The 19,495-nt window shown below is 45.3% G+C and overlaps 1 protein-coding gene across 1 annotated transcript in view; it reads right to left on the bottom strand.

Annotated features, from left to right (window-relative positions):
- LOC310701226 (uncharacterized protein) overlaps positions 1–8,808 on the bottom strand; it is a 98,943-nt gene extending 90,135 nt beyond the window's left edge. The window contains exon 1 of the mRNA XM_083491788.1: positions 8,729–8,808. The gene's annotated coding sequence lies outside the window, so the exon portion shown is untranslated. The remainder of the gene's footprint in view (positions 1–8,728) is intronic.
- Between the last annotated feature and the right edge of the window lie 10,687 nt (positions 8,809–19,495).

Raw genomic sequence — 19,495 nt, 5'->3', positions numbered from 1 at the left:
AGCTGGGCCAAAGCCGAAAGGTCGCTCCGTTGCGGATGTGCCTGGAAGTGAAAGGAAAGTCCAGTGCTGCAAAGAAAAATATTGCATAGGAACCTGGAATGTAAGATTCATGAACCATGGTAAGCTGGATGTGGTCAAAAATGAGATGGCAAGAATAAGTATTGACATCCTGGGCATCAGTGAACTAAAATGGACCTGAATGGGTGCATTCAATTTGGATGATCATCATATCTACTACTGTGGACAAGATTCCCATAGAAGAAATGGAGTGGCCCTCATAGTCAACAAAAGAGTGGCAAAAGCTGTACTGGGATGCAATCTCAAAAATGATAGAATGATCTCTTTCAATATAATTTTTATTAACAAACCAATCAAATCACATTAATTCCAAATTACACAGCCAAATTTTTAAATTTTTGTTGGGGGCACCCATGCTTCGAGCTCAGAAAGGGATCCAAACATCTCTCTTGCTGCTGCTTTAATGATCATAGTTCTGTCCAAATGGTATTCACAGTTCTCAGTTCTATTCCATCTTCTCTTTATTATTTTCCTCATCTTATTGTTGTCATATATTCCTTTCTTTGTGACCTCTGATAGTCTCCACAAGCGGGTTGAAAACAAACGCTGTTATATCCTGTGTGGATTTTCCATTCCTCCAAGAGCCATATTCAATACAGACAGACGCCATTTCCACACTTCCGTACAAAACATTCTTAAAGCCTGTCCATTAATTCTCGCAGACCTGTCAGTCTCTCCTCAATCTTCTTAGGGGGTTCTGCCAGGTCAAACTCACAGTTCGATGTAATAACAAGCCATGGTCTGTTCCCTTCGATCATAAATCCTGTATGCAGGCCTGCCCTAACAAATCTCTTTTTATAACTGCACCACAAAGGCCTTTCATTCCTTTCCAATATTCCACAAGCCATGTCTTTGATTAGTAATTTATTTCCACACAGATCTCAATCATCCTGCTTGTAATCAGTAATTGCAACGATTCTTCTTGGGGGGAGGGTTGTTAGGTACTCACATGAGATAAAAAAAGAAAGGTTCCCCCCCCTTTCAGTCCCGTTCTGACATACCGACCCTTTGATGTATCTTCTTCTTGATATATTGTTGAATCCAGCCCATCACTCTACTTCACAGAGGTCACTTCAATTAGCAGTCTTAACTCCCGATCTTCACTCGAAATATGTGCATTTGCTTCTCTCTAATTGTTTATTTCGAGCTCCTGCAACCGGTTCGCGTGATCAGAGACAGCGTCCAGGAGAGCCGGCCCCCACGGGGGCTGTGCGCCTAATGATAGAATGATCTTGATACAAATGAAGGCAGACCTTTTAACATCACAGTAATCCAGGTTTATGCACCAACTACTAATGCTGAGGTACGCGGGTGGCGCTGTGGGTTAAATTACAGAGCCTAGGACTTGCCAATTAGAAGGTTGGCGGTTTGAATCCCTGTGATGGGGTGAGCTCCCGTTGTTCGGTCCCTGCTCCTGCCAAAATAGCAGTTCGAAAGCACATCAAAGTTCAAGTAGAGAAATAGATACCGCTTCAGCGGGGAGGTAAATGGTGTTTCCATGCGGTGCTCTGGTTCGCCAGAAGCGGCTTAGAATAGAATAGAATAGAATAGAATAGATTCTTTATTGTCATTACACAAGTGCAACATTGCACAAAGTGCAACGAAATTGGATGCCATCCCTTAAAACAACAAAAGCAAAACAACAACAACCAAACAAACCACATTCCAGCCACACCCACACCACACCCATCAAACTCCCAGGTCACACTATCGAGTTACAGCATTCAAAAAGGCCACAGCTCTTGGATAGAAACTGTTTTTCAGTCTATTTGTCTTTGACTTGATGTTTCTATATCTCCTGCCAGAAGGCAGTAGTGCAAACAGACCGTGTCCCGGGTGAGATGAATCCTGCAGGATGTTATTTGCTTTCCTAAGACAACGGGAACCGTACAGTTCTTCCAAAGATGGGAGAGGATGACCAATAATCCTTTGGGCTGTGGTTATGACCTTCTGGAGCACCTTCCTCTCCCTAGCTGTACAACTGGAGAACCAAGCACAAATACAGTATGTAAGAATGCTCTCTATGGAGCCTTGGTAGAAGGACACCAGCAGTCTCTCACTCAGATTGTTCTTCTTTAAAAGTCTGAGGAAATAAATTCTCTGCTGGGCCTTCTTCACCAGAGCAGTGGTATGTGCGCTCCAAGTCATGCCCTGATCGATAGCTACTCCCAAAAACCTGAATTCCGCCACCCTCTCCACCCGTTCCCCGTTGATATACAAGGGCTGAATGTCCGCCTTTTTTTTTCTGTAATCCACCACCAATTCCTTGGTCTTAGCCGTATTAAGAGCCAGATTGTTCTCTCCACACCAAACACAGAGCCGCTCCACCTCGTCCCGATAGGCGGACTCATCCCCTCCTGAAATGAGCCCTACCACCGTAGTGTCATCAGCAAACTTGATGATTTTGTTGCTGGAATAGATGGCTGTACAGTCATACGTATAGAGAGTGTAGAGCAGGGGACTCAACACACAACCCTGTGGTGAGCCGGTGTTAAGGCTAAGGGCTGTGGACATGTGTGACCCTACTCTAACCCTCTGACAACGTTCTGACAAAAAATCCAAAACCCAGAGACAGGTGGAGTTGGAGAGTCCAATCGCCTCTAGCTTGGACACCAGTCTATGGGGGAGGATAGTGTTAAAAGCAGAGCTAAAATCCACAAACAGCAGCCTCACATAACTCCCCGGCTGCTCCAGATGGGACAGAGCAGCATGGAGAGTGGTATTGATGGCGTCTTCTGTGGATCTATTTGCTCTGTATGCAAACTGGTAGTTGTCAAAAGTTGATGGAAGACAGGAAATAATGTGACGGCGCACCAGTTTCTCAAAACACTTCATGATGATTGGAGTCAGTGCAACTGGTCTACAGTCATTCAAACTACTGATTGTGGATTTTTTAGGCAGAGGGACAATAGTTGACGACTTCAGGCAGGGTGGGACAATAGACTGGTGTAAGGACTTATTGAAGATCTTAGTAAAGACCCTCGCCAGCTGATCCGCACAGCCCTTCAACACCTTTCCAGTGATGCCATCAGGTCCAGCCGCCTTCCTCGGATTCGCCATCCTCAAAACCTGTCTCACCTCATGTTCCTCTACCGTGAATGAGGGGCCCCTATGGGCTGGTGGCTGTAATACCGGCGTCTCAGGTGGCTCCTTCTCGAAGCGAGCAAAGAAGAGGTTAAGCTCCTCCGCCAGCAAGGGGTCACCGTTGACAGCACCAAGGTTAGGTTTGTAGTTGGTAATATGCTGAATCCCCTGCCACATCTGTCTTGTGTTGTTGCTCCTTAAATTATCCTCAATCCTCAGCCTATAATCCAATTTTGCCCGTCGAATACCCCTCCTCAAGTTTGCTCTTGCTACACTGTAAAGCTGCACCTCGCCTGACCTGAAAGCCCTGTTCCTTTCCCGCAACAGGCACTGGACCTCTCTATTCATCCAGGGTTTCTGATTGGGGTAAAACCGGATGGATTTATTTACTGTGACAGTGTCTGTGCAGTGATTGATATAGCACAGAACTGCCGCCGTGTGCTCCTCCAGGTCTGAACTATCGAAAATATCCCAATTGGTTCTCTCAAAACAGTCCTGCAGCTGGTGAATAGCACCTTCAGGCCAGATTTTAATATTGTGGGAGCCCGTTTCCTGAGTGGGATATATGCTGGTACCAGGAACAGAGACATGTGGTCGGACTGGCCCAAGTGTGGCAGCTGTAAAGCCCTATAGCCGTGATTTACATTCGAATAAACTTTATCCAGTGTCTTGTCCCCTCTTGTGGGACATTTCACATGCTGATAGAGCGTTGGGAGCACTGTTTTAAGTTCAACATGGTTGAAGTCTCCCGCAATGATGTGCACAGCTTCAGGATACTTGTCTTGCTGGCTGCTGATAAGGTCCTGCAGGCATCCCAAAGCCAAGTTGGCATTGGCATCTGGTGGCACGTACACACCAGTTAACATAACAGCTGTGAACTCCCTAGGGAGATAGGCTGGTCTACATTTAACAGCCACATATTCCAAATCCGGTGAACAGTGACTGCCCACAGTCTTCGAATTATTGGACCAGCATTTGTTCACATATACACACAGCCCCCCTCCTTTGGTTTTTCCGAAGTCCATGCCTCGGTCATGACGATGTACCGCACAGCCTTCCAACTGAATAGCTGTGTCTGGTATGGACGGTTGAAGCCATGTCTCAATGACAAATAAAACGCAGCAATCTTTTACAAGGCTGTTCTTTGCTACCTGCAGCCTCAATTCGTCCATCTTGTTGGTAAGAGATCTCACATTAGCAAGAAATATGCTAGGGAGCGGTGGTTTAGATGGACTCCTCTGCAATCTTACCAGGACGCCAGCCCGACAACCCCGCTTTTGCCTCCTGTCTCTACGCCGCCTTCGCCTCCTCCCTGGAGGCATAGTAATCCATGGAGAGCCCGGTGGCCTGGCTACTCCCACAGGAACGTTATCTGGGCGAAAATAATCAGCTCTTACAGCTTGTTCACACTGTAACCCGACCTTCAGAAGTTCCTGCCTGCTGTAAATCTTTCTTGCCCGGCCAGACATACTCAGACCAAGTAAAAATAATAAAAACAAAACAAAACGCTGAGGGAGAGCACTAAGCCACAGCGTCTGTGCGCGCTGCCATCTTGTATATCTTGTATCTGGTTACTGGCTATTAGATTCCCATTAAACCACTCCTTTCCTTATTCGCTTGTTCAAGGCTGAATTAATTTTCGGTCCTCTTCACAATCAGGAAGGTGCAAATCCCGTGTAGACAAATGGCATCCCAAAGCCAGCGCCCTACAGCAGCTGAACTGTCAGTTGGACTTAACTGCCAGTTGGACTTTACCTGGCTACTCCCACAGGAACGTTATCTGGGCGAAAATAATCAGCTCTTACAGCTTTTTCACACTGTAACCTGACCTTCAGAAGTTCCTGCCTGCTGTAAATCTTTCTTGCCCAGCCAGACATACTCAGACCAAGTAAAAATAATAAAAACAAAACAAACAAAACAAAACGCTAAGGGAGAGCACTAAGCCGCAGCGTCTATGCGCGCCGCCATCTTGGAAGTGTTTCCATGCGGTGCTCTGGTTCGCCAGAAGCGGCTTAGTTATGCTGGCCACACGACTGTCTGCAGACAAATGCCAGCTCCCTTGGCCAGTAAAGCAAGATGAGCGCCCCAACCCCAGAGTCAGCCATGACTGGACCTAATGGTCAGGGGTCCCTTTACCTTACCAATGCTCAACAAAATGAACTTGACCAATTCTATGAAGACAAATCCAAGGCAGACCTTTTAACATCACAGTAATCCAGGTTTATGCACCAACTACTGGTGCTGAAGAAACTGAAATTGACCAATTCTAGGAAGACTTACAACACCTTCTAGAACTGACACCAAAGAAGGATGTTCTTCTCATCGTAGGGGATTGGAATGCTAAAGTAGGGAGTCAAAGAGATAAAAGGAACAATTGGCAAGTTTGGCCTTGGAGTTCAAAACGAAGCAGTGCAAAGGCTAATAGAGTTCTCTCAAGAGAACAAGCTGATCATAACAAACACTCTTTTCCAAAAACACATGAGATGACTCTACACATGCACATCACCAGATGGGCAGCATCGAAATCAGATTAATTATATTCTTTGCAGCCAAAGATGGAGAAGTTCTATACAGCAAAAACAAGACCTCGAGTTGCCTGTGGCTCAGAGCATCAGCTTCTTATAACAAAATTCAAGCTTAAACCGAAGAAAGTAGGGAAAGCCACTGGTCCAGTAAGATACAATCGAAATCAAATCCCTTATGAATACACAGTGGAAGAGAGGAAGAGATTTAAGGATTTAGATTTGGTAGACAGAGTGCCTGAAGAACTATGGATGGAGGCTTGGAACATCATACAGGAGGCAGCAATGAAAATCATCCCAATGAAAAGGAAATGCAAGAAAGCAAAGTGGTTGTCCAATGAGGCCTTACAAACCACAGGTGACAAAGGCAAGCAAAATGCAAGGGAAATAGTTAAAGATACAGAAAACTGACTGCAGACTTCCAACAAATAGCAAGGAGAGACAAGAGGGGCTTCTTAAACGAGCAGTGCCAAGAATAGAGGGAAACAATAGAATGGGGAAAAACCAGAGATCTATTCAAGAAAATTGGAGATATGAAAGGAACATTTTATGCAAAGATTACCATAATAAAGGACAAAAGTGGTAAGGACCTAACAGCAGCAGAAGACATCAAGAAGAGGTGGCAAGAATACACAGAGGAGTTATACCAGAAAGATATGGATGTCCCATACACCCCAGATAGTGTGACTGATAACCTTGAGCCACACATCCTGGAGAGTGAAGTCAAATGGGCCTTAGAAATCACTGCTAATAACAAGGCCAGTGGAAGTGAGGACGTTCCAGCGGAACTATTTAAAAACTTAAAAGATGATACTGTTAAGGTGCTACACTCAATATGCCAGCAAGTTTGGAAAACTCAGCAGTGGCCAGAGGATTGGAGAAGATCAGTCTAGAACGCAATGCCAAAGAAAGGCAGTGCCAAAGAATGCTCCAACTACCGCACAATTGTGCTCATTTCACACGCTAGCAAGGTTATGCTTAAAATTCTACAAGGCAGGCTTAAGCAGTACGCAGACCGAGAACACAGAAGCACAAGCTGGATTTTGGAGGGGCAGAGGAACCAGAGACCAAATTGCAATTATGCGCTGGATTAGGGAGAAAGCTAGAGAGTTCCAGAAAGACATCTACTTCTGCTTCATTGACTACGCAAAAGCCTTTGACTGCGTGGACCACAGCAAACTATGGCAAATTCTTAAAGAAATGGGAGTGCCTGACCACCTCATCTGTCTCCTGAGAAATCTCTATGTGGAACAAGAAGCAACAGTTAGAACTGGATATGGAACAACTGATTGGATCAAAATTGGGAAAGGAGTACGACAAGGCTGTATATTGTCTCCTTGCTTATTTAACTTATATGCAGAGGACGAGATGGTTGGACAGTGCTCTCAAAGCTACTAAAGTGAGTTTGACCAGACTGCAGGAGGCAGTGGAAAACAGGAGTGCCTGGCGTCACAAAGAGTCAGACCCGACTAAGTGACTAAACAACAACAACGATGTCCAATCAGCATTCCCTAATGTAGAAGCAATTCTGACAATGTTTCTTTGAATGATGATTGCAAATTGCCATTTGTAAATATCTGTTTCTCAGCTGAAGAGGATAAAAAATGAATTTGAACAACAATGTCTCAAGATAAATTATGTTACTTCAGCCTCATGTACATAGAAAGTGACAAGCTAAGCAGTTTATCATTTGATGATATCATCAGTGACTTTGCTTTGGCAAGGCAAGAAGGAAAGTATTGTAATTTAGATCATGTTTGTGTACTGTTTGTATACACAGTACACAATGAATCATGATAAAATTTTACAATTGAATGGGTATTGGGTAGATGCAGTAATACAATTAGTCCTGTAAAATAATTTTTATGTACAGGTGTGTATAGTATTGGTATTATTTATAAATGCAACATATTACTAGAAATACTGTCTTTTACACTCACTAAGTGTAACAGGGTACAAAGGTCTGCTGTCCCAATGAAGAATGTGGACTATTATGGTAATATTGATACTAATATAAAAAAATGCATTGTATTAACTACAATTGCATTGTACAGGTTATAACACTTAATTTCATATTAATAATGCTATTTATAATTATTAGTAATTTGCATCATATATTTACACCTATTATTATAGCAAGTTTCTAGGATTAGATTAGGAGTCTTTGTAAATTGTGTTTCTAAAGGAACTTTTGTTACTGCCAAATGCCAATGTGTTTGCATTATTAAGTTTGTTATGAAGAACAAAATAATTTTAAGTTAGAGCTTAATAATTATTTCACTATTAATATTCTTAGTAATTGTATTTCAGTTCAACAATTACTTTGAGAAAATACATACTCTACTATGTGCAAATTGTTTAGATACCTATTAGGTCCATAAATTACCATATAGCATATATTCAACACAAAAAACAGCAACAATTTGTTGTTGACAAAAGACAGCTACCTCCAGTAGCTTAGGGCCTCATCAAACCTCAATCCAGCCCTGCCCCCACTACTTTATGCAAGGAGTTCAAGGAACAAAGAGCTCTTTGGAGGAGGCCTCAGCCCTTCCTTCTTCCTGCCTGGCCCCCCTGCCTTTGTTTTCCTCCCCATCTTTCCCTCTTTCTCCCTCTGCCATCCAGCAATCCATGTCCCCATCTCCTCTACAAAACGGAAGACTTGGATGTTTGGATGTTTTTGATGTTTCTTATTTTACTGGAAGCCGCCCAGAGTGGCTGGTGAAACCCAGACAATGAGGGGGGTATAAATATCATATTATTATTACTATTATTATTACTATGGCGAGCCTGGTCTGCAATACCCAACCCTCTCCCCTTTCCCGATTCCCTGCAACTCCCTTTGCACCAGATTCGGGCAGGAGGAAGCTTCTCTCTTTCCACAGTGGAAACCCCTCCCCCCCTCCACCTTCAAGGCCCCATTAAGAGAAACAGCTCCCTTTCCTCCCTTCTCTTCTTCTCCCCGTCCCGGGGCTTCTCATCCTGGACCCCCCACCCCTTGCCAAGCCCCTTCCCTCCTTCCCCGCCGCTGGCTTTGCACTCACCCGAAATCCTGGCAGCAGCAGCGACCCTGGGCAGCGGGGGCGGGAATGGGAGCCCCCGCCTGGGAGGCAGGATATTTCCGGGGGCGGGATAATTGCAGTACCCAGCCAATGGGGAGAGGAGGGAGGGAACCTGGGCTTCGAGTATAGGGAACAGATGCTCGTTCCCTTAAAGATTAAAGGCAGAGAGTGCAAGCTGCCATAGAGAGAGAGAAAGAGAAGGTGGGGCTGCTGCATACTGACCTGGGAAAGGGGGCTAGAGAGTGGAAGCAGCTGGGGGAGGGGGCTCGGCTTAAGCAGAACAGCTGTCCCGCCCCTCTTCCATCATGCACTGTCCTTGTCCTGCAAGGAATCCGCTGAGTGCAAAGCGCCTTGGGGCGCAGCAAGCTTTCGTGGCGTGTGCGCAATGCAATACCCATAATTGGGGTTGGGGGTGGAGAGAGAGCAGGCAGGGAAGCGGTGGGTCAGGTGTGGTGGTATTGCAGCTGATTCATCCTCGTTGCAAAGAAGAGACAGGGGCCTCTCCCTGAAGGTTCGTTCTCTCTCTCTCTCTCTCTCTCTCTCTCTCTCTCTCACACACACACACACACAGAGAGAGAGAGAGAGAGAGAGAGAGAGAGAGAGAGAGAGAAACATTCGTCTGCATGCACACACAGATCACATGAAGACCCCTGTAGTTTGATCAAGCCCATCTAGTCCCTGTTAGAATCATAGAGATGGAAGGGAACCCTGAGAGTCATCTAGTCCAAACCCCTGCAATGCTGGAATCCCAGCACTGTCTCCTCATGGTGGCCAAACCTGCAAGGAGCCCAAGAACATCTCTCCCCTCCAGCGGCTTCCAGGAAAAAGGACTTAGAAATATGGTCAAAATTGAAGTTATCACTGCTGGGCCGAATTGCTGCGATAAAGATGAATGTATTGCCTAGGATGCTGTTTTTGTTTCAAACACTGCAAATTTTGGACAAGATGGACTGTTTCAAGAAATGGCAGAGAGATATCTCAAGATTTGTCTGGCAGGGCAAGAAACCTCAAATAAAATTTAAGATTCTAACTGACGCTAAAGAAAGAGGTGGATTTGCCCTGCCAGACCTTAAACTTTATTATGAATCAGCCGCATTTTGTTGGCTGAAAGATTGGCTGCTTCTTGAAAACACGGACATTTTGGATTTAGAAGGTTTTAATAATGTTTTTGGATGGCATGCATACCTGTGGTATGATAAGGTCAAAGCACACAAAGCCTTTAAAAACCATATTGTCAGGAAAGCATTGTTTAATGTTTGGATGAGATATAAGGATTTGCTTGAAAGTAAAACACCAAGGTGGCTGTCACCAATAGAGGTTAAGGCTCTGAAAAAACTTAATATGGAGACAAACTGGCCAAAATATTGGGAAATTTTGGAACAAGATGGAGATAGATTAAAGCTGCAGAGATTTGACAGTTTAAAAACTAAAGTACGAGACTGGCTTCACTACTATCAAATAAGGGAGGTTTATAATTTGGATAAGAAAATTGGTTTTCAGGTGGAAAAATCAAAATTGGAAACAGAATTGTTAGATCCTAAAACTAAGAATTTATCAAGAATGTATAACTTGCTGTTGAAATGGAATACACAAGATGAAACGGTTAAATCTGCTATGATTAAATGGGCACAAGATTTTGGACATAACATTATGATGGCTGACTGGGAAAAGTTATGGACCACAGGTATTAAGTTTACGGCTTGTAATGCCTTAAGAGAGAATATAATGAAAATGATTTACAGGTGGTACCTAACCCCAGTCAAGCTGGCAAAAATTTACCATTTGCCCGATAACAAATGTTGGAAATGTAAAGAGATTGAGGGCACATTCTTTCACCTTTGGTGGACATGCCCTAGGATTAAGGCCTTCTGGGAGACGATTTATAATGAAATGAAAAAGGTATTTAAATATACCTTCCAGAAGAAACCAGAGGCCTTTTTCCTGGGCATGGTCGGCCAATTGGTGCGAAGGGAGGATAGAACTTTTTTTATGTACGCTACAACAGCAGCAAGAATACTCATCGCAAAGTATTGGAAGACACAAGAATTACCCACCCGAGAAGAATGGCAGACGAAAGTGATGGACTATATGGAATTGGCTGAGATGACTGGCAGAATCCGGGACCAAGGAGAAGAGTCGGTGGAAGAAGATTGGAAAAAATTTAAAGTATATCTTCAAAAATATTGTAAAATTAAGGATTGTTAGAAAGATGTTGGAAAAAGAAAATTAGGCGGTTTTGGTAGAAATGATATAAAGGATTAAGTAAAAATGAGTTGATGAAATTGATGAAAGAGAGGACGTTAAACTATAATATATTAAATTAAATTCCTTAAATGAAAATAAGGTTGGAAGGATTTGCTGAAATAACGATTTGAACTAGAATACAAAATTGGGAGGTGTGAGGAGGTCAAGGAAATAAGTAAAGGAAGAAAGTTATGTAAAGGTTTAATCTGTTCTTTTTCTTTCTTTTTTTAAGCGAATGTATTTTCTTTTTCTTTTTCTGTTGCTGTTGTGCACAATGCAATACCCATAGTTGGGGCTGGAGAGAGAGCAGGCAGGGAAGCGGTGGGTCAAGTGTGGGGGTATTGCAGCTGATTCATCCTAGTTGCAAATAAGAGACAGGGGCCTCTTCCTGAAGGTTCTCTCTCTCTCTCTCTCTCACTCACACACACCACACAAAGAGCCCTGTAGTTTGATCAAGGCCATCTAGTCCTGCACCATGTTAGAATCATAGAATCGTAGAGATGGAAGGGGACCCTGAGAGTCATCTAGTCCAACGCCCTGCAATGCAGGAATCTCAGCACTGTCTCCTCACAGTGGCCAAGCCTGCAAGGAGGATTGGAGCATAAGAGCATCTCTCCCCTCCGGCGGCTTCCGGGAACTGCTATTCAATTAAGCATAATAATAATAATAATAATAATAATAATAATAATAATAATAATAATATAACAACAACATTATTTATACCTGCTCATCTGGCTGGGTTTCCCCAGCCACTAGGGCAGCTCCCAACAGAATATTTTTTAAAAACCAATGAAACATCAAACATTAAAAGCTTCTCCATACAGGGGTGCCTTCAGTTGTCTTATAAAAGTCAGATAGATAATTATTTCCTTGACATCTGACGGGAGAGCGTTCCACAGAGCAGGTGCCGCTACCAAGAAGGCCCTCTGCCTGGTTCCCTGTCTTTGAGTTGATATAGAGCATCCGTCCTAAATTTGTCGGCTTCTCTCAAAGAAGCAGAATCAGGAAGTTTTTTATGTTTGATGTCTTATTATGTTTTTATATTTTGCTGGAAGCCGCCCAAATTGGCTGGGGAATAATAATAATTATTATTATAATAATAATACCACTTGTTCAGTCTTAAAATTTCTTTTACCAGTGCATTTGGAAACATCAGAATAACTTGAGGTAATATATTCATACAAAAGCTTTGCTCCCGATTCATTGTAATCCTACCGGCTGAATTTGATCAGAGTCCTGGGATAACTCAGTTGGTAGAGCATGAGACTCTTGGGGTTGTGGGTTCGAGCCCCACCTTGTCAAAAAGATTCCTGCATCGCAGGGGGTTCGGCTAGAAGATCCTCTTGGTCCCTTCCAACTCTTTCATTCTGTGGTCTATGAACCTCACTTATTCGCAATGAGAGAACCACCACAATTTTTTTTTAAAAGCAAAATGTTGTTAGAAGTTCTGCAACCCACCTTTGCCTAATAGGAGTTTGCCTTTGTAAAACTGGAGAGTGAAAGGAGAAGGAATCTCAGGGTGGGCTTTTTTTTGTGGGGGATATGGCTTTTCTGGTCAACGGGCAGAAGGAGCTTGGGTCAATCCCTAGCTAGAGATCTGCCATCCCCTTGTCTCGGTCCAGATTTGGGTCTCTGCCTCCCAGGAGTTTAGGCGCACACGGTTGCCACATGTTGACTGCAGCAAGCGATGGATCCCTCCCATGTGTAAACAACCCTTGGGGGTCACTCTGAAACACCACAGAGACTGGGCATTGCTTTGACGAATATCCTGCAACCAACCACCTCCTGGACACTCTGGTCTCTCCCACCGCCAATAAAAACAAAATACCTGTTTACCTGACACTGACACAAAGGCTCACATGCTATAGAAATGAGTGTCTAATGTGTTTTAAAATGCCCTTAAGCAGTTGGTGACATTTTATTTTTTTTCTTCTCCCCCCCCCCTTTTTTTTTTGCTGTGTTGAGGGGTGGATATCTGGTTCAGGATTAATTTGAGTATAACTGTTTTGTTTTTGTTTTTTGTTGTTTATTGGTTGTATAGTTTGTGTTTTGTTTTTAAGGGGCAGGATCAGGGCTGCATGGGAGTGGGCCCCAGCCAACAGAATGGCTGGGGCAAGTTCCACAGGGGGGGGGGATGCACTGGGACATCTGATCTCAGTGATCATGGGCAGGAGGAGGAGTTACACTAAGACCAGACCATGTCATTACCGAGGAGGCAGGATTAATCATTGTTTGAAGACTATCCCTGACTCTGGGTCTGGTCTTGACCGGATGGATACTGGAATCAACAAGGGAAACCCACATGACCTGAAGGTGTTGCTGGGCAGTTTAAAGCAGTATCAGAACGCTATTAAAATCAGTTAAAATTATTTACATTCTTTATACAGAAAAAATGCAAGCAGGATGAAAAGAGTATCCTGGCAACACACTTCCCCCTGCCCAAAATCCAACATGAGACGGAGTCCTGCAGGCCTATATAGCAGGGCTTAGCAAAAAGCAACCATGGGCCTTGATTTATTTAAGAAACATTCTCGTTTTCTGCTGCCATATCCTTCCTTTCTTCCATCATGAAACTCAAGGTGGTATACGTGTGGCCTCGTACCAAGACCCAGGACTGCTTAGCCTAGGCAGCAATATGTCCTACAAGCCAGCATCATTCAATCTTGGGTCCCTAGATGTTGTTGGACTACAACTCCCATCATCCCCGGAGCTCTTAGCCAACAAGGACCCAACTCTGATGAACTCGGTCTTAGGCCGGAGCCCTCCAGATGTTGCTGAATTACAACCCCCATCGGGCTCAGCAATCTTCATCTATGGCTGTGGATGATGGGAGGTGGATGCTGGCATTGAGAAGTTGAAGGCAAGGTACTCTCTCTATCTCCAGTGATAAGCACTGAGTGCTTCTGATCCAAAACATTACCCTTTTCCAGCACACTCCATTGCTATCCACCCCTCTCCAGTTTTTCATTCCTGCTGTCCACCAGCCCCTACCCCCACAGCCATTTTTCTGTATCCACTGAGCATGTCCAGTTCTCATTGCGTGGCTTTGGCTATCTTTTCCCCCCCACCTAAAAATTTATTGGACATACGTAACCAATGGAGCAGCCTCAAGGTTACTGGTACCTCCCTCTCTTCCTTGGAGGAAGGGTTCCATTTTGGCCACATAAAGGCTGGCAGCTAGGAAATTGAATTGGCAATTTGTATACGGGTTTTCCTCAGACAGGGTGGGGTCACAAAGAGAGGGTGGCTCTCGCCTTCATGTCCTGATTGTGAGTTTTGCAGAAATGCCTGGATGGCTGCTGTCAGAGCCAGAGAACTGATGGATGTCAGGCCGACTATGCATTCTTATCCCGTGCCCCAGGCTCTCCCCACAGTGATGGGAGGTGGGCCAGGAAATAAACATTTTTATACATAAGAAAAGCAAATCATGGACTGAGAACATTAAGTTTTGTAAAGTTAAATATTTTATATTATTTTCTTTTTTTTCTACCTGTTAAGAGATTGTACATAATGTTTGTATAGACATGCATTTTTTTTAATCAATGAAGAATATTAATTTTCTTAAAAGGTTGCCATTAACTTAATCTTCATTAGATCTGCTTTTAGCACAAGCATGTGCCACTTCCACTGCCCATCTTCCAAATCAGAGTAGAAAGCACACGTATCCTGTAGGCGCGGTTGGCTCTTCCTTTTTGACGTCGCTAAGACTCTTCCCCCCCCCAAACGAAACAACAGCCTCCTTTTAAGCACCCCGACGGTCCCTCCACCATTGCTCTCAAGGCACATATGACATACATGTGCTTCGCTCTAAGGCCTTGTGGCGATCACACAGGGCCCCCAGACGTTTGACGGTCTATTGACCCCTGTGCCACCACCGTGATTGCTTTCTTCGCTGCCCCCACCCCACTTCTCACAGGGGCACACGGAGCCCAGACAGTTGTTAACATTAACAAATAATCAAGTTTATTTTTAAATGCAGGAATAAGCGTATGGCTTCAGTTTATTTTTCTCTTGTCAGTTTCTTAATCTTAGTTCCTAACAACTCCAAACTAATTATTCCAACTATCTATCTGACTCAACCTAATAATTCCTCTCACTCTCTCGCAATACAACTCAACGAACCCACTGCCTATTCCTCCCTCTTCCTTCTCCAGTTCCCAAACCTCAACTGACTTTCAAAACCTCCCACTCTAACTTTTACTCCCCCTTGCATTCTCACTGGCCAATCACATCACACCCATTTTAACCCTTTCCTTATGACCCATCCTAGGAAGCAAACGCCACAGGCCTCCTGAATCATCTTGCACTCCAAGACAAAGGGATGCACTCCAGTTAAAAGCACGCTTGCTGATTACAGGCGCGCACTCAGGAGAAACAAGAACTAGCCGTGAAAGGAAAAAGAAGCATCCCCTCTACAGTGGTACCTCGGGTTAAGTACTTAATTCATTCCGTTCTTAAACTGAAACTGTTCTTAACCTGAAACACCACTTTAGCTAATGGGCCTCCCACTGCTGCTGCGCCGCCTGTTCTCATCCTGAAGTAAAGTTCTTAACCCAAGGTACTATTTCTGGGTTAGCGGAATCTGTAACCTGAGGCGTATGTAACCTGAAGCGTATATAATCTGAGGTACCACTGTACTTCGCTTCCCTTCTCCCCTTGCCCCCACCCAAGGGCCAGGCCCATGCTTGCTCCCCTAAACCAAAACCTAACCAGGGACCCAGCTGAGGAGAGCTGCACTGAGGCGCATTCTTAGGAGCCTCCCTCTGAATCTTCCCAGGAGCAGGAGGACTGTATAGATTTGGACCAGTGGTTTGCAGAGGAACATAGTTCAGAAGGCAGAAGCTGGGAAATACTGGATGGGGAACAGCTTGCAGAAGAACATCCACTAGCATTTCTTTTTAAATGCTGATAATGCTTTTATTGTCGCTTTTTTATTATTATTTCTGTACCCCCTTGCTAACCAAGTATTTTTATACATAATGAAGCACGTGAACGTAAGCAGTGTTAAATGAGGTGTTAAATGAGGATCAAAAAGACTCAGCAATGGAGAATAAGAAGGTGAAGTTTATTGCCAGGCAATAAGGACCCAGATTGGAATCTCTTCCAAAAGGAACTGGGACGTCCCGATTGACAGAAATCCAGAGGTCTTTATACCTGAGCAGATCACAGCAAATCATAGATCATGAGACAACCATGAGGCAGTCACGATATTGCCAGCGAAAATTAGCCAATTAGCAAGCTTCTTGCCATGCTACCAGCTCCTGGTCAAGCACTGGTCAAGCACGGAGTTTTAGTTCTGCTTCCGCTGCTTGCAGTGACGCTCTGTCTAACCTCTCCCCTAGTTATGACAGGACAGGGAGTTTGGAGATTTTGTGGTTTTCTCTTCCTGTTCTGTGGATTAATTTAGCCTGTATCTGAGGGGATTTTGTACCAGAATCTCTGATTCACATCTTCCCCTTCTCCAGGGTACACGGATGTTTGTAGGGGAAAGGTCGGCTCCTAATTTTGCTGTTTCAGGCAGTATGCAGTTAGCTAAGTCACAGCTTCCCTTTGATTAAAAATGGATTATAAAATACTGTAAGCCTTGATTATGTATGAGCATATATGAATACATTGATTACTGATAACTGATTATATGGATAGCATAGGGGTAGCCCTTCTTCCTTGCCTCAATATGAAAAGCAAATCTTGGATTGAGAAGATAATGGTTTGTAAAGTAAAAAAATGGCTTTAAAAAAAAGTTTGTTTGTCTCTCTTCTGAAATTTAATTTTAATGTAAAGTGTGTCAATATATTTGGGTTTGTTTATAAAGCAGAAGTGACCAGCTGCTCCTGGAAGCTAAAAATGAGCTCTGAATCATCAATATCAGACGACAAAGCGATTCTTCCAAAGCAGCTCTTTATTTGTAAGCTGGAACAGAAGTGAACTGAGGAGCTCAGTCAGCCTGCTTATATAGAGCTCCAGAAGAATCGTAACTGTTGCAACTTTCTAAAACTATCCAATCACTGAACGCCACTTTCGATCTTTCATTTGCATAACTATCTACAGTATCCCCCTGCTGGCCCAGGGTGAGAACTTCAGTACATAACACCCCTCCCCACCGAGATAAGGCGTTAGTTACAATCGTAATGGTTTTCTTATATACAGCACTACACGTAATGGTTCAATTAGGCACAAAAGCATATCGGTTAGATTTCACATACTTAGACCAACAGTGATACATGTCCAACAACATAGTCCTTTAAATAAGTTGGGCGCTTGGAAACTCTGCCAGACCACCGGGGACTGGTAGCCAAGTCCGGGGGGCCACCCAATTCTTGCTGAGGCTGTGGTGCAACCCTAGGTGGCGTTGAAACCAAGTCCCCTGGATCCACTGCTGTGGGTGGAAACTCGGCAAATGGAGTTGGTGGAATGTCAGGCACGGTAGTGGTCTGAGTCTGTGGTAAGTCTGGCTTGTGGTCGGTGATGAGGTCGAAAGTCCTGCCGTAGAGGTATTCATGGAACCTCTTCACTCCAGCCACAAGTGCCAGTGCCTCCTTGTCGAGCTGGCTGTAATTCCGTTCCGTTGGAGATAGCGTCCTGAAAAGTAGGCGAGCAGTGCTTCTCTTCTGTCTGGAAAATGGTGACTAAGGACAGTGCCAATGCCAAAAGGTGAGGCGTCACAGGGAAGGACCAGCGGCCTGGCTTCACTGTACTGTACCAGCACACTGTCCAATGAAGGGAGAGCCTTGACCGCGTTGAAGGCGGCCGTCTCCCGATGACCCCAGGACCAAGGCGTCTTGGTGCTAAGGAGTCGGTGAAGAGGCTCAGCCACCGTGGCTTTGTGGGGCAGGAACATGTTATAAAAGTTCAGCAGTCCCAGGAATGCCTGCAACTCCATCTTGATCTTTGGGATGGGGGCCTGCTGGATAGCGCGGATCTTGGATGTGGTCGGGTGAAGGCCAGAGGTGTCAATATGATAGCCCAGGAAATCCACCTGTGGAACGGCGATCGGCACTTCTCCCTCTTTACCTTGAGCCCGGCCTCTTGGAACCTGGTCAACACAGCACGGAGGCGCTCGAACAGCTGCTGGTGTGAGTCTGCGGACACCAAGACATCATCAAAATATGGTACCACGCCCGGAAGCCCTTGTAGGAGACGCTCCATAAGGCTTTGGAAGATGCCAGGAGCCACACTCACCCAGAACTGCAAACGGCGGCAACGGAATGCCCCTCGGTGGGTGACGATCGTCTGGGCTTCAGCAGTGGCATAATCGATGGGCAGTTGTTGATAGGCTCGGGCAAGGTCCAGCTTAGCAAAGACCTTACCCTCACCTAAGGAATGCAGCAGGTGTTGAAGAACAGTGTGCTGCTGAAGTGCCTTGTTGATCGTGCACTTGTAGTCAGCGCAGATTCTCACCAACCCGTCTGGCTTGACAGGCGTGACGATGGGGGTTTCCCACTTGGCGTGGTCAACCGGCTCCAAAACTCCTTGGGCGATCAGCTTGTCCAGTTGTTTCTCCACCTTAGCCTTGAGAGCAAAGGGAACCCAGCGTTGCTTTAGCTTGATGGGGGTGACTTGTGGATCAAGGCTAAAGGAGATGGGCGTACCTGTATATTGCCCCAAAGTGCTGTCAAAAACCTCGGCAAAGTCTTTGACCAGACCCTCAGTCTCTGCGTTAGAGATGCAGTTGATGCCGGTGACTTCCAGGCCGAGGGCATCAAACCAGCCTAGCCCTAGGAGGCTTGGCCGCTGACCTTCGACCACCACCTGTCAGAGCAGGCCCGAAAATACCTTGAAAGCAACTGGAACCGGCCAACGCCTAACACGGGAATGTCGTTTCCCTGGTAGTCTCTCAGGTGTACACAGTGAGAGTCGAGTTGCCTTTTGGACACTCTGGGTACCAGTCTTTTGATGGTGCTCCAAGACACAATGGACAGGGCAGACCCGGTGTCGATCTCCATGTCACATGGAGCTCCTTCAATGAGCACCGTGACATTCAGCTTGCGTCGCGTAGGCAAGTCGGTTTGGCCAATTGTGGTTCCAGATGGGCAGCAGCAGTTGGTGAGAGCGAAATAGCTTTCCTTGGCAGATTGGGGTGAAGACTTGGACTTGCGAGTCGGTGAAGGGGGGGTGCCTGACGGAGCCGATCGGCGGACCTTAGTGATGTGGCCCCTTCTGGAACACGTCTGACAGATGGCATCTCTGAATCAACACTTGGCACAGGAATGGTTGCCTCCGCAGCCAGCACATTTGGTTGGCCTTTGGACTTCTGTTGGAACTTCCTGTGTTCCCGCTTTGCCTGGTGTGCACATCATCATCTTCACTGGAGGATGCCTCATCACTGCTGGCCTCTTCGTGATGCACTGGAACTGGCTTCCTAGCAAGACGCGGGCTGCTGGCCCTGCGGATCTCCTGGGCGGAGCGTTCAGCAGCTTCCGAGGCCACAGCCTCCTCAATGGCTTTCTGCAGCGTGAGGTCTGGCTTGGCGAGGAGACGCCGTTGCAGATGGATGTCCCAGACCCC

The sequence above is a fragment of the Podarcis liolepis genome (assembly GCF_965112155.1).
Source record: "Podarcis liolepis genome assembly, chromosome: 2".
In the NCBI taxonomy this organism is placed as follows: domain Eukaryota; kingdom Metazoa; phylum Chordata; class Lepidosauria; order Squamata; family Lacertidae; genus Podarcis; species Podarcis liolepis.
The sequence above is the reverse complement of the archived record's forward strand: the minus strand, read 5'-3'. Positions and strand labels throughout refer to the sequence as shown.